The following is a 13,934-nucleotide window of genomic DNA, read 5'->3' as shown; positions in this document are numbered from 1 at the left end:
CGGAATAGTTCCTGTAAGAATTTTGAAAGGAATATTCCATTGTTTTACTAAAGGAATTTCTAGAGAAATTCATTAAGGCCTTTCGGGAGGTTCTACGGAAGGATCCCTGGAGGAATATTCCAATGAACTACTGAGGGAATTTTATAAATTATTCCTGGAGGTCCTGAAAGAAATTCTCGAGGGTTTTCTGAAGAAGGTTTTGGAGACATTCCTGCAGGCGTTTCCAATTGTATTTCAGGAGTAATTTCAGAATGTATTCTTGAATAAATTTCCGAAGAACAACCTGAATAGATTTTCGAAAATACTTTGTTTCTGAATTTCTGCAAAAACTTCCTAACGAACCCTCAAAGGAATCCACGAAAGAATTTACAATGGAATTTTCAAACAAATACCTGGAATTTTCATATAAACTAGATTTTTTTCGAATTCATTCGAAAAATGTTCGTTCGTTTTATATGTTGTACTCATCGACAATTTCCAATAAATCAATAATGATTGAGTCATGTACGGTGATCAAAAAACATTCCCAATTAGACAATCTTATTGACACACATACAGGGGTTAGACAGAAAGGTTGAGATACGTAAAATTATCAAAATTCAAATCAGCATAACTTTGTGTAGAATAATCCGATTTTGATAAAATCAGGACCATCAGAAGCGGATGCTCATCTAGTGTACTGTTTGCTTACACAACCTGGGATTGGTCCTTGTCCTTGGTCCTGTTTGTCGAAACGTCGGTTAGATAACAAACTCTTTGTTTAATTGCATGACTAAGCAGCGGTTGACTAAATATAGTTCAATCGTACAGTCGATCCATAATCAGTAAATTCTTCTAAAGTTCCTTCAGGAGTACCTACGGATATTGTACTAATAGAAATACCTTCGGAAATTCCCTTAGTTCTTCCGATGTTTCTTTAGGAATGCCTTTGGAAAATCCTGTAGAGGTTTCTTCGGAAATTGATTTAGGAATTTCTTTGGAATATATTTTAAGAACTCTGCTTGTACTTTCTCAAGAAATTCCTTCGAAAACTCTAGGAAGAAATTCTTAGAATACCTTCGAAGTTTCCCACGGGAATTTCTTTAGATCTCCAGGAATTGTTTCGATATTTTACGAATTCCTTCGGTCATTCCTTCAGATTTTTCAGCAACTCTTCTAGAAATTTCGTTAGACCTTCGGAGATTCATTTTGAAATTCCTTCGGAATTTACTTTTAGCATTTTTTTAGATTCTCTTAGAAAAGCCTTTAGAAATTCTTCAGGAATACTTCGGAAATTTCATTTGAAAATTCTTTTGGGAATTCCTTCGAGAATCCTTTTGAATTTCCGTTAGAAACTCTTAAGAAAACTATTTTAGGATTTCCTATTTCTTCAAAAATTTCCGGAATAGTTCCTGTAAGAATTTTGAAAGGAATATTCCATTGTTTTACTAAAGGAATTTCTGGAGAAATTTATTAAGGCCTCTCGGGAGGTTCTACGGAAGAATATCTGGAGGAACATTCAAATGAACTACTGGGGGAATTTCATAAATTATTCCTGGAAGTCTCGAAAGAATTTCTCGAGGATATTCTGGAGATGTTTTGGGATATATTCCTGCAGGCGTTTCCAAATGTATTTCAGGAGTAATTTCAGAATGTATTCTTGAATGAATTTCCGAAGTACAACCTGAATACATTTTCGAAAATAATTTTTTACTGAATTTCTGCAGAAATTTCCTAACGAACCATTAAAGGAATCCACGGAAGAATTTGCAATGGAATACCTGGAATTTTCATATAAACTAGATTTTTTTCGGAATTCATTCGAAAAAATGTTCGTTCGTTTTATATGTTGTACTCATCGACAATTTCCAATAATAATGATTGAGTCATGTACGGTGATAAAAAACATTCACAATTAGACAATCTTTTGACACACATACAGGGGTTAGACAAAAAAGGTTGAGATACGTAAATTATCTCAAAATTCAAATCAGCATAACTTTGTGTAGAATAATCCAATTTTGATAAAATCAGGACCATCAGAAGCGGACGCTCATCTAGTACACTGTTTCCTTACAAAACCTGAGATTGGTCCTTGGCCAACGGAGATGTTCCGCGTTCTCCGAGAGTATGTTTAAGAAGGGTATTTTCCACTGCTTTTCATTTTAAGTGACGTTTACTTTCATCATGTTTTATGCTCTCTCCTAGAACTAGAACTAATATGCCAACCAATGGTGGCTTGGCTGTAGATCGAGAATCCATTAAAACTACGCAGAAATAAATACATTTCCGTAAAAACGGTTCCAGGAACATGATAAAATGATAACATATTGGAATAATGCAAATATGAGTATCTAACATCATGGCTTTGCGAGACGATGATTATAGACACTTCCAGGAGGGGCCGGTTTTGGCACCATCTGGGTGTCAAAATTCATGTTTCCCAAAACTATGAATATAGGATCTTTATTGAAGAAACATTCTGCCATTTGTTCAGGGTGTATGACCAATCCCTTACCGTTTTCACGGAAATGGCCATATATCTCCGTATACCTAACGGATTTTCAATCTGCAGCCAGCATTGGTCAGCATATTAGTTCTAGTTTCTAGGGAAAGCATAAAACATGATGGCAGTAAACGTCACATAAAATGACAAGCAGAAGAAAAATGCATTTTTTACTTCCCTCGGTAAACTCAGAACATCTCCGGTGACCAAGAGCCAATCTAAGGTTTCGCATGGGGACAGTCTAACCCTTTGTAGTTAACAAAAGCAAACACTTACTATTCAAAGATCTCATGGGCCAAGTTCCAATCGAGGTTTATCACACATGCTTGATCGTGTGTATTGGGCACATTCATGTTTTATTCTCCAATATACACGGCACAGACGGGCCGGACAGTTTTCGGAGGGCCCTAAATGTACGAAAAAAGTCTCAAATCTGGTTTAACAAACATTTACTTCTCCTCCTGTATAAGCCGAATACTGCTTCTTGGTCATTGCATTTATAATATTTAACCACATACATTTTAAATTTTCCGTAAATTGGCTTGAAACGTTATTCCAACCGAACCTAATGGGCGATAAAAAGCCATGCTAACTCGCACGCTTTTTCCTGTTTAAAGGAAGCATAAATTTTGTTTCAAGTCTATTCCTGATCACATTATTGATGCGACAGCCAAAAACGAACAGAAGCGTTTTTCCTTTTGGCGTAAACACATTATCGTAGATCAGAGCGAAATTCCTTCCAATCCGACATTCCTCGATCACCATATTCATATATTTATTGGAAATCGCGATGGGCCAGAACGCTTCTGTTTACCACCCGGGAGCACGTGCTGGGTAATTAATAGCCACAAAAATTTACGGTCGTTATAATAATGTTTTGGATTGTGCGGTGAATATCCACTTTGGACTCCGGCGAGAGTGAAGCGGAAAATTTTATATATGGGCATTGAAAACGAATGCACGCCACAAAATGCACCCCTTGACCGTGAGCCAATTAAACGGAACGGCAAATCGATCGTTCTATAGCAGCAGCTTTGAAGTTGAATACGCTTTTCTGTGGATTAGATTTTCATCTATGATGGTTTGTTGATTTGCGCTTCCTAATCAAAAACTATATTCACGGCAATGGAAACACTAATCATCATTAAAATCGATGATGGTGGTCGCAGAAAGGTTGTGTGGGCAATTTGTGTTGATGATACCCGCCAGCAACTTGCTGGCAGCAAGTTTCATCCAATTAATCGGAAATCAAACTAGGAGTAACGTTCCAGATAGCCGTCTCACTGACTGGTTGTTATAGCCTGGAAAAGGGGAGGAAATTTGCTGACTACCGAAGTTCAATGGACCCACGCGGGACGGGCAATTTCCGTTTTCGTTCAAGCGACCAAACGACGACGGCGGATGACACCACCCCTCTATAAACAAACATCCAACCAAGCCCAGTGCCAGTATACGTGAGTTTCTGCTCTTTGTGGCGACCGCAGACCTTGATCGAGTTCAATGTCATCGGATGCGGAAGGGAGCAATGTAGGTGATTTCACTTTTCTGTTCGATTCATAGAGGATATTGGACATGGAAAAACAAATGCGTGTACAATAAACAGATTATGCATATGAGGACGGAATGGAAACAGTGACTAATTTGTCACATCATTAGTAATTGATACTAGAGAGTTTTATAGTTGGGTCGCTCTTGATTGGGATTTCGCTATTGAGTGAGACACGATCCAAGTAAAAAGTGGCTACACATAAAAACTGAGACAGCATCGAATGAATTTTCTGTACTGCAGTAGGTATGCAATGGTTAACTATTTAGTCAAAGAGATTCTGTACTAATTTGGAATTCCAGGAATTCCTTCGGAAGTTCCTCCAGAAATTCCTCCGGAAGTTCCTGTAGGAATTTCTCCTCGTTTCAGGTGGTTCGAAACGAAATTCCGCGGAATTTGGCGGAATTTTGGCATGGCGAAACCGCATTTCTTGACTTCGTTTCGTTTAGTAAAATTATACTTACTTTAAAATAAAACTTTAGGTTATACAATTATTTTTTCTAATAACGCTTACTACATAACCCTATTCCTAGTCGACAAATACGTATGTAGTTTTCTTCTATAAAACGTCTTCAGTGTTTCCAAGTTTCAAATTTATATTTTGTGATATTTTTTACTATTTGTACAGTATGAATGCGGAATCTATCGTGTTGCTGCTGATCATGGGACGGCAGCTAGTCCGGGAGAAAGCGAAGTAAAAAAAAATCTGCCTCGCGTAGCAGAAATTTGTTTAACCAGTGTACAATAGATCTTGTAGATGCTGATCACGCTAGCTAGTGTGAGAGAACGTGGAGTGATAGAACTAATGTCTGCATCGAAAAGCACAGAATTATTTAGTGCGGAATCGATCATATTGTAGAAGCTTATTAAACGAAGCACATTGAATTGTGTTGGATTTATTTCAAACACAGTTTTCGTCTTCTTGTTTTCAAAATAACTTTACAATAAATATTTAGTCGCTTATCAAGGGGCTGCACATGAATTACCTGCTCTACTAACGAACGATTCTTTTCCTGTAGCGCTCACGGAGATGCAGAGCATTCCTCGGACTTTTATAACAGCGGTTCTCAATCTGGGATACATGTACTTTCGCCGGGGTATACCCCGTTAGGCATAAGTACGTTAGGCATAAAGACGTTAGGCATAAGTACGTTTGGCATAATGGACGTTAGGCATAAAATGACCCAAAGAACAGCCCATGACATAAAGAAGGCAGAATTATGCCAAACGTCCATTATGCCTAACGTACATTATGCCTAACGTCCGTTATGCCTATCGTCTATTATACCAAACGTACTGATGCCTAACGTACTTATGCCTTACGTCGCGGACCCTTTCGCCGGGCCCAAGTCCCAATTTTAATCCAAACTTATTGATAAAGCTTTGTATTTTTTTTTCTAAACTTTATCTTGTGCATAATAGGTTAAAGGATGTAATTTGGACCACCCTTACGGGGCTCTTATTTTGGACCACCAAGAGGAATTTGCTCTCAGTGGTCCAAAATATGAGGCGTCGAACTGGTGGTCCAAAATACCTCCCTTACCCTATGCATGGCGATCAGTAAATCATGGCCTTTTGTATCCTGTCCTCCACAACCAGGACAATGGATGAAGAGATGTGGGACAAAAGATCAAAAGGGCAAAACCTTGAATGAACAAATTTTGAAAATCTTCTATGCAATCTTAACTAAAATCTAGAGTCTACAGATTCGACAGCCTCCATTTAAAAGACATGAAGACATTTTTCCCGAAAAGCTCAGTTGCTTTGTTGCAAGAGAATTGGAAGCATCCTTCTACGCTTCTCGGAAGCCTCCTTCCAAGCAGCTCGGAAGCCTCCTTTCAAGTGACCCGGAAGCATCATTTCAAGAGGTTCGAACACTTTCTTTTAAGAGGCCCGGAAGCCAAGCTGTTCTAGAAATTTCTTTTTTTCTGCATCTTTTAAAAGCCTAGGATCTTTTCAGGGGACTAGGAAGGGATTTTTGAACAGGCTCGTCAGCCTCATTTTAAAAGGCTCGGAAGCCTACTCTCAAGAGGGTTGGAATCGTCCTTTCTAGAGGCCCGGAAATCTTTTTTTAAGCTTTCTTCTTTAAACTTTCCTTTTCTCTTTTCTCCTTCTTTTAAAAGGCTTGGAAAGCTCTTTTCAAAAGGCTCGGAAGGCCTCTTTCAAGAGCCTCGAAGCCCTCTCGAAAGCCTCAGAATCCTTCTTTCAAAAGGCTCAGAAGCTTCCTTTCAAGAGGCTCGGAAGCCTCCTTTCAAGAGGCTCGGAAGCCTCCTTGTGGGCATTTCTAGATCTTTGCGTGAAATTTGCACAAAAAAAACCAGAGCGGGTTGAAAGATCATTAAAATTGCTGAAAGTTCTTTACTTATGATTGCTTATAGCTCATACTGACCATAACAGCTGTTCTCATATGCCAAGTACACACAGACAATAGCTCAGTTCGTCGAGCTGATTGTACATAAGACTATGCTGCCGCTAACCACAAGTAGAGCACATCTGTATATGGGAAAACAGTTATTTGACTTTGAAAAAGTGAAATCCGAATTGCGTACGTAATGTAAAACCAATTTAATCAAAATTCCGCGGAAAAAAAATAAAATTTCGTTTCGTTTCGAAAAATTTCGAATCAAATGAACCTTGATTTCGTTTCGTTTCGAAGTTTCGAAAGTAAATCCTTATTTCGTTTCGTTTCGATCCGAATCAACATAGACATTTTAAATTTCGTTTCGTTTCATTTCGTTAGGAAAAAGTGTGTTACCGCATACCCTTAGTTAAATTGGCTATCATTTGAGATTTCTATGGATTTTGCACCAAAAATAGTGAAAAAATAAAAATTGTTCTAGATCCCCCGATAGAACATTTTAGTTTGCCCACTATATGAAAGAGGAGAGCATATACTTTCACGTGGTGGTTGTTTAAGAGATACTGATTTTTGAAAAATAATATTTCCCCGTAGACACACCGTGTGTAGTGAATGCGTTGATGGAGTCTGACTAGGGTTACTGCTCCTGGACTTCATCTCATAGCTACGATATTGGTCTCACGAAAAACAAAGCAATGAACAGGTATTTGATTTGTTTATTATTTTAATGATTTTTTTTCAGCAGTAAGCACGCATGTTAGCAAAAAGAAGTGACGAAATTGGTACCGTATTTCTTTATTTCGCGATGAGATGGATATATATGTTCAGCGAGATGAAAAATGGAACAGTTCCCCTATGTCATTCTATGTTTTGAATAAATCATGCGATGTTTGTCAAAAAACGGACCGAAGTAGCTGCATGAAGTTGAATACTTTAAGCACTGGTTCGGTACATGACATTCTGCAAATGTAAATGTTTGATAAATAGAGACAAATGCAAGATTTTTACTTGACGAAGACAGCCGACGGTGTTAACTTTAGCAAATCCTACAGGAAGATAATTTTAAAATGCTCATAATAAGTATGTAAGTAAGATACGTAAAAAGATCAGTACTTTATGATAGATACATTTTTGGGAAAAATACAAAAAAAAAACCTGATTAATCCACCTAGCGGTAGTAATGCCTTTCTTGTGCATTATGTAGTATTTTGTATTTTGGCCATAACTTTTGAGCCCATAATCCTCCTTCTTCTTCTAATTGGTATTACATCCCCACACTGGGACAGAGCCGCCTTGCAGCTTAGTGTTCACTAAGCACTTCCACAGTTATTAACTGCGAGGTTTCTAATCAGGTTACCATTTTTGCATTCGTATATCATGAGGCTAACACGATAATACTTTTATGCCTAGGGAAGTCGAGACAATTTCCAATCCTAAAATTGCCTAGACAAGCACCGGGAATAGAACCCAGCCCCCCTAAGCATGGTCTTGCTTTGTAGCCGCGCGTCTTACCGCGCGACTAAGGAGAACCCCTGCCCATATTCCAATCTAGCCCATTTTCAATAGGAAATAAGGCCGAAACAAATATTAAATTTATTATATGTCAATCCCCCTCTCAACTTTCCCAAAATATTGAAGGGGCAAAAAAATTTTTTTTTGTTGTTTTATTTTTTAAATTTTGTATTATATGCATCAGTGTTTTTATCTTGATACGAAATATATCATTCATAGACTATAAATGTGCCCCAAGAGAATTTTAAATGAAAATGTGAGCATATCCCAAGTAACAATTTCCATGCTTCTTGAGTTTATTCAATTCTTATAGTGGATTTAAAATAGCAATCACCATAGCTAGTTGCTCAGTTTTATTGTCGATCTTATTGCTGCCAATAAACCTCTCATACATATGCTGAAAAAGCTTCAAACGTCAAATGCCTATTGACCTTATGAGCAGCTCTACGATTGTGATAAACAGCGTAATAAATCACATTTTCAAAGCTCAAATAAAGCCATAATTTTTTGTCCTATTGTGGTCAAATGAATAACCCCAATAAGAATATTTGCATTGCAAAGAGTTTTAAACGGTTGGTAATAACAACAGCATTTTTCTGATCGAAATTGATGGTTGGCCATGTTAAAAAGGTACAGGCATTTTCAAGTCAATGATATTAATCACTGGATTTCATGATTTGACGATGTTTTCAGCACGTAATCTACTTTCTTGGAAATTGATTTGAATTAAAAATATATTGAGGTGGAAAATAAACACATTCAGTGAAGATTTACGATATTGCTTTTTAACTATTTTTAGTTGATTGCCCAAGACTACATTATTTTGAGAGCGCTTGGTGATTAATCCAATTTTTTTATTAGCCTTCACCATAAAATCGAACGCGCACCTCATTTTAATGAAAGTACAGGGGGAACAACAATCCTGTAAAAACATTATTTTGTAACCGCCATTATCATTATCCTTATTTTGTTATTATTTTTCGGCAAAGTTTTATTTCTAAGCAAAGTTTTATTTCTCTTTTTCAAAGCAACCTTTTTGACACCTACCTCAGCCAAATTCTCTTTTCTGCGGGTAGTTTAAATGGGGTTTTTAATACTCTTATAATAGGTTTATAGCGATTATCCAGGGAGGGCCACTTGGCCATATCTTACTCTTATAGTGGTCATCAAAAGATTGACGTGTAATAGTGAGTTTTATTGGTCGATCTTATAATTTAATCTTGAAAACCACTAATAGAGCGGAATAAAACTTGAAATGTTACTTGGGATATCTCTATCGGCATAAATGTTTTATATCCTATTCTTACAGATTACGTCTCTTCCTTGCAATATATTGCTGGCCCATTTCCATCCACGTTTTCGAACATCTATTGTTATCGGTATTTGATGGCTTTTATGGTGCTCGGCACTGTAAGGCCGTTCGAATTATAAATTTTAGACATCATCTGTGTTATCTTTGCTTAGACACAACACGCTTCACGATCTCGATAGAGTAGTACATTCGAATTTTGGTATGTGGTTCAATCCGGTTGGCCCTCCAAATATTTCGAAAACACGCGAAGGTAGCCTCAGCCTTTCTGACTCGTGCTTCCATGTCGATCCCAATTTCGCCATCTGATGATATGAGACTGTCAAGATATTAAAATCCTTCGATCGTCGGGCACTGAAAAGTTTGAAGGGCTTTTCCCGTTGACACTCAGCCACCTGGTCCTACAGGCGTTGATGGTGGACCCACCACAAAGAAGCATACGGTCAGCTCATTAAGCACACACAAAAGTCAATCGCAAAAAAAATATAGCGTTTCGTGTGCATTAGCCAAATCAGAGTCGTCTAGATGTTCCACAATAATAAACTGCCAAATCAGCTCAAGGTATGGCACACGGTCAATCGCACCCACCAAGATCTTTTCGATTACGCTGAGAAGTAACAGTGCAGATGAAATGCATCCTTGTCTCACATCAGCGACTACCTGAATGAGGTCAGACAAAGCTCTGACCCTATTTGAAAATCCCTTGCATCGCTGTGCGCCAAACATATTTTTGTGATTCAGACAGACAAAACAGACAGCATAGGATTACCTCCGCCGACTGCCGATCTTGTGACCCCTTTAGATTTCCTGCTTCGGATGGCTGCTTTTTGAAGAATGCTAAGACTTGAAGAAGCTGTTCGAAGTGATCGAACCAAAATTTACAGAGATACATTCTGTAGATAGTACTCGTACTTTACTCCTCTGATTCTTCCGTTCCTGAGCCTTTGATTCTATAAGCTTCTCAATCTTCATCTGTAATCCATTCTATTCGCTGAGTGCGCAGCTAATCCAAGTTGATCTCGTCGGTTTCAATAAAAGGATTCTTCGCCGCCAACTTTTATTTTAGGCTGCCACCTTCCAGAACATCCACTACCTGAGTTCCATATTCTTCAACAAACGATCCATTTACAGCTGGATCTCCTAGTCGGTCTATGGTGAATCGACACCCGAGTGAATTCTCCTCCCACTGAATTCTGGAAATGCGTGGTCGGATCTTGCAAATTAAAAGATGATAGTCAAACGCGATGTCATCGCTGCGTTCATTACGGACTCAAGAAGCCACCGTCTCTATTTTCAGGTGATCAATTTCCAGAAGAGCTAAATACTAGTCCTGACAACTGAAAGCGGCTCTAAACAAGTAAGTTAAAAGCTGTTGGCTGCAGACGAGAGAAGCGGGCGCGGATGGACTCCCCGGTCAACGATGGTTGGAAAGCCGCAACAACCGGCGATAATCGCTTCCTCTACGATATTTCACGACGCATGATTGGAGCAAGGACAAATCCGTGGGTGTCATAGAAAGGCGCGGCACCGATCCAACTGATCAGCTGAAACGTTGGTTCGACCACTTACAACAACTTCTTCGAGTTTTCGTCTGATCGTCTGAATCACGAAAAGCTGAGGGGCGTCCCTAGAAGCAAGGGAGATCTAGACAAATCCCAGAGTCCAGCACAATATAATCGCTAAAGTGATGCAAGGCTGGATGTATTATATCTTTGTTGCTCTTTTCCATAGAAATCGACGAAATCATGGGCCGCGTTAGCAGTCCACCACCATAGAGCAATCGTACTAGGGGAAGTGCACCGGTTTTGGCCACCTTAGTGCCTATTTTGGCCAACCCTGAAAAATACATATTTTTCCAAAATAATCGATCAGTTACAAGCAGCGTTGAATCGTGAGGGATATATCTCTTGTTGGAATTAAGAAAACCCTCCCAAATTGCTTTATTTTTGGAGTTATTCGCAAAATTGGCCAAATTAGGAACATGGCCAAAACCGGTACAGTTTCCCTACCTCGACCCAGATGACGATACAGCAGTTCTAACGCAACAGTGGAGTAAACTGAATGGCCTGGTTGAACGTTTTCCTCATCAACATAAACAACGCCGAATCATTGGATGTGAATAACTTCAACTGCACAGTAACCGGACAAACACTGGAGAAGGTCGAAAACCAAAGCCAGTCAATGCTAGGCGGCGGTCTAGGCAATGCATCAAACCCCAAATACTCAACTCTAACGTGTAATCTGTGATGTTATACGCCAGTGGTACTTGGTGCGAATTCGCAGAGATCACATAGATTTGCAAGTATTTATCAACCGATGTCAACGTTTTACAGCTCGGACCTGGTGGCCTCACAACTGGATTCTGAATGTTGAGCCCTATCGACGATGCCATCGAAATCTGCCATACACCACATAAGAGCGGAGGCGATATCTGCAAGCGCTGGAATCCGGCAGGACATCGCAGCAGGGGCAGGATCTCCTGGCGACGAAACCCTAACAGAGAAATAAATGAAGTCGATAGGAATCAGGGCCCAATTCAAGGATGGAGATGTTTTACGTTGGCCCTATGTCCCCCAAAAAGTGCTCAGAACACAAGAGTACCACATGTACATGGGGCTGAGAAGGAAACCAATGTGCCATATAGCCTATGTATTGTGTTACTTTGATTAGCTATTTTTACAAAGCAATAGACATTTATTTTGAAACTGTTTGGAAGAATTTTTATTTTTCATAAATCAATTGGAACTGTAAACTCTCAAAAAGCATGGTTATCGTACCTTTGCTTGGAGTAAGGTAAACGAAATTCTGCAACCAGAGGCCTGAGAAAACATCTTAAATCGTGTGGGGGTCGGGAAGCGCCCAGGCAGCAATTACCGTCCATGAGCCGAAATGACCTCCTTACGACTATACAGACACCCCCGAAGCTCATCTGCGCATGTTTCTTTTATGGGTGAGTTTAGCGTCCATTGCATCCTCTCTACGGGTTTGTCCGAGGTCGTATCCATGTCGCTAACATGTAGCATGGCATTCGAATATTTTCAGGATCGTGGGCATGCTGATATGGCGTGCCTCACCGATTCTACTTTAGACGTCACCTAAGTATACCGTATAGTCCGGAAAGCCTGCATTTTCGAGCCTATGCAAGAACGTCATGAAAGAGCCATGTTCGAACAACACATCTGTAATTTCAGATGTACATCTGACCATTGCCTCTATTGATTCAACCAGCTTGAATTTCATACTTGATTTAAACAAAAGTTTATAATTCTAGCAGTCCTTTGGTGTTACGGATTATGGAAAATTTTAGTGTTATGGATTCAACAGTTTAATTAGAGTCCCTCAGCAAAACCAGCTCTTTCCTAAAAAGAAAAATCTGCAAAAATAAGTTCCAGTATTTTTTAAATTATATTAAGATTGTGCTAAATTAACTACTGGATAAATATGTTACAAACATTCATATTCTTTGCTTGCTCTAAACATTCCTTGCTATAATTTTCCATAAAATTTCAAATTTTACATGGAATAATTGAATTTTGGACTTTTTTTCGTTTCCTTGTTATTTTTTTATTCCCCCCTCCCCCTCGTATATTCCAAAAGCTGTCGGACATAAAATAAATTTAATATTTGTATCGGCCTAATCAGACCAAATTTCTCTTCGAATGCAACCTGTTGCGAGCAAATCAGTTCAAGATAAGTGCTTGAAAAGTGAGCTAAATAAAATGTAAGCCGTGTAAAGTGACCAGATTTCTTGGACCATTCCGGGACACCTTATGCACATTATGTACAGTCATGTGATATTTTGTTCGTAAAAGAAGCAGGACAACCATTCTTATTCGCTTATTTGATACAGAATATTATTGCACTGTTTGTATTACGACTGTTTCATTTGTATTTTATCAATAAACGGTTACTCAGCCTGCAGTTAGTGAAACGAATATTTTGTTTACTCGATGTTTCGACCCAGGGCTTGTATTTTCATCAGGAGGAAAATACTGTAAATTAGATAAAAACGACAGTTTGTAATAGCCTATTCAGATTTGATATGTTTTATGATAATAAATATTATAATTAAGAATAACTTGATGCCAATCCATTGAATTTTCTTTCTCCACTTCAACACGATATTTTAAATGATAAACTTTAAACTTAAAACTTTTAAGTGATTTTTCAAATGACATCGAGTTCATCACTTGTAGAAAACAGTGAAATTGTGAAGCAATCTTCGGATGTTCCAGACTTTTTCCTGACCCTGAATATAAATTTTTTTAGATTTTAGCAGATTTTAGAATGATTCAGAATCTAAAGGTGACTTACGTCCATCCAATTTGGATAATTGTCATGACCTAAATGTCTGATTCCACAAATCATATAAACCTTTAATATTCCCACATTCTGAACTTTTTTATCACTTACGGAAATTGTTTAGATTTCAAAGTTATTCAAACCTTCATTTTCTAATCTCAGTAGACCCTTTAGACTGCTCTTGTCTTCCTTTTTCTTCTGCTTATTTGGATATGTTACAGATTTTTTGGACATCGCATTTCCCACGGATTCCACAGATTCTTCAGACAATAAATATTCATAATGGAATGCGGGGCGTTTTCCGGGACGCCTGGCAGTGCGGGACAAATGGGCTGAATCCGGGACTGTCCCGCATAATCCGGGTAAAATGTATAAATGTTTAATGAATACCAGTTTTTGTGGTACTTCTTCCATGTCTGAC

General features: G+C 38.5%; 1 protein-coding gene across 4 annotated transcripts in view; it reads left to right on the top strand.

The window, feature by feature from the left end:
* LOC134218367 (serine-rich adhesin for platelets) overlaps nucleotides 1-13,934 on the top strand; it is a 428,012-nt gene that overhangs the window by 268,046 nt on the left and 146,032 nt on the right. The gene's annotated exons all lie outside the window — the stretch shown is intronic.

Source organism: Armigeres subalbatus, chromosome 2 (assembly GCF_024139115.2).
Source record: "Armigeres subalbatus isolate Guangzhou_Male chromosome 2, GZ_Asu_2, whole genome shotgun sequence".
Taxonomy (NCBI): Eukaryota; Metazoa; Arthropoda; class Insecta; order Diptera; family Culicidae; genus Armigeres; species Armigeres subalbatus.
This window is presented reverse-complemented; position numbering and strand designations above follow the sequence as displayed.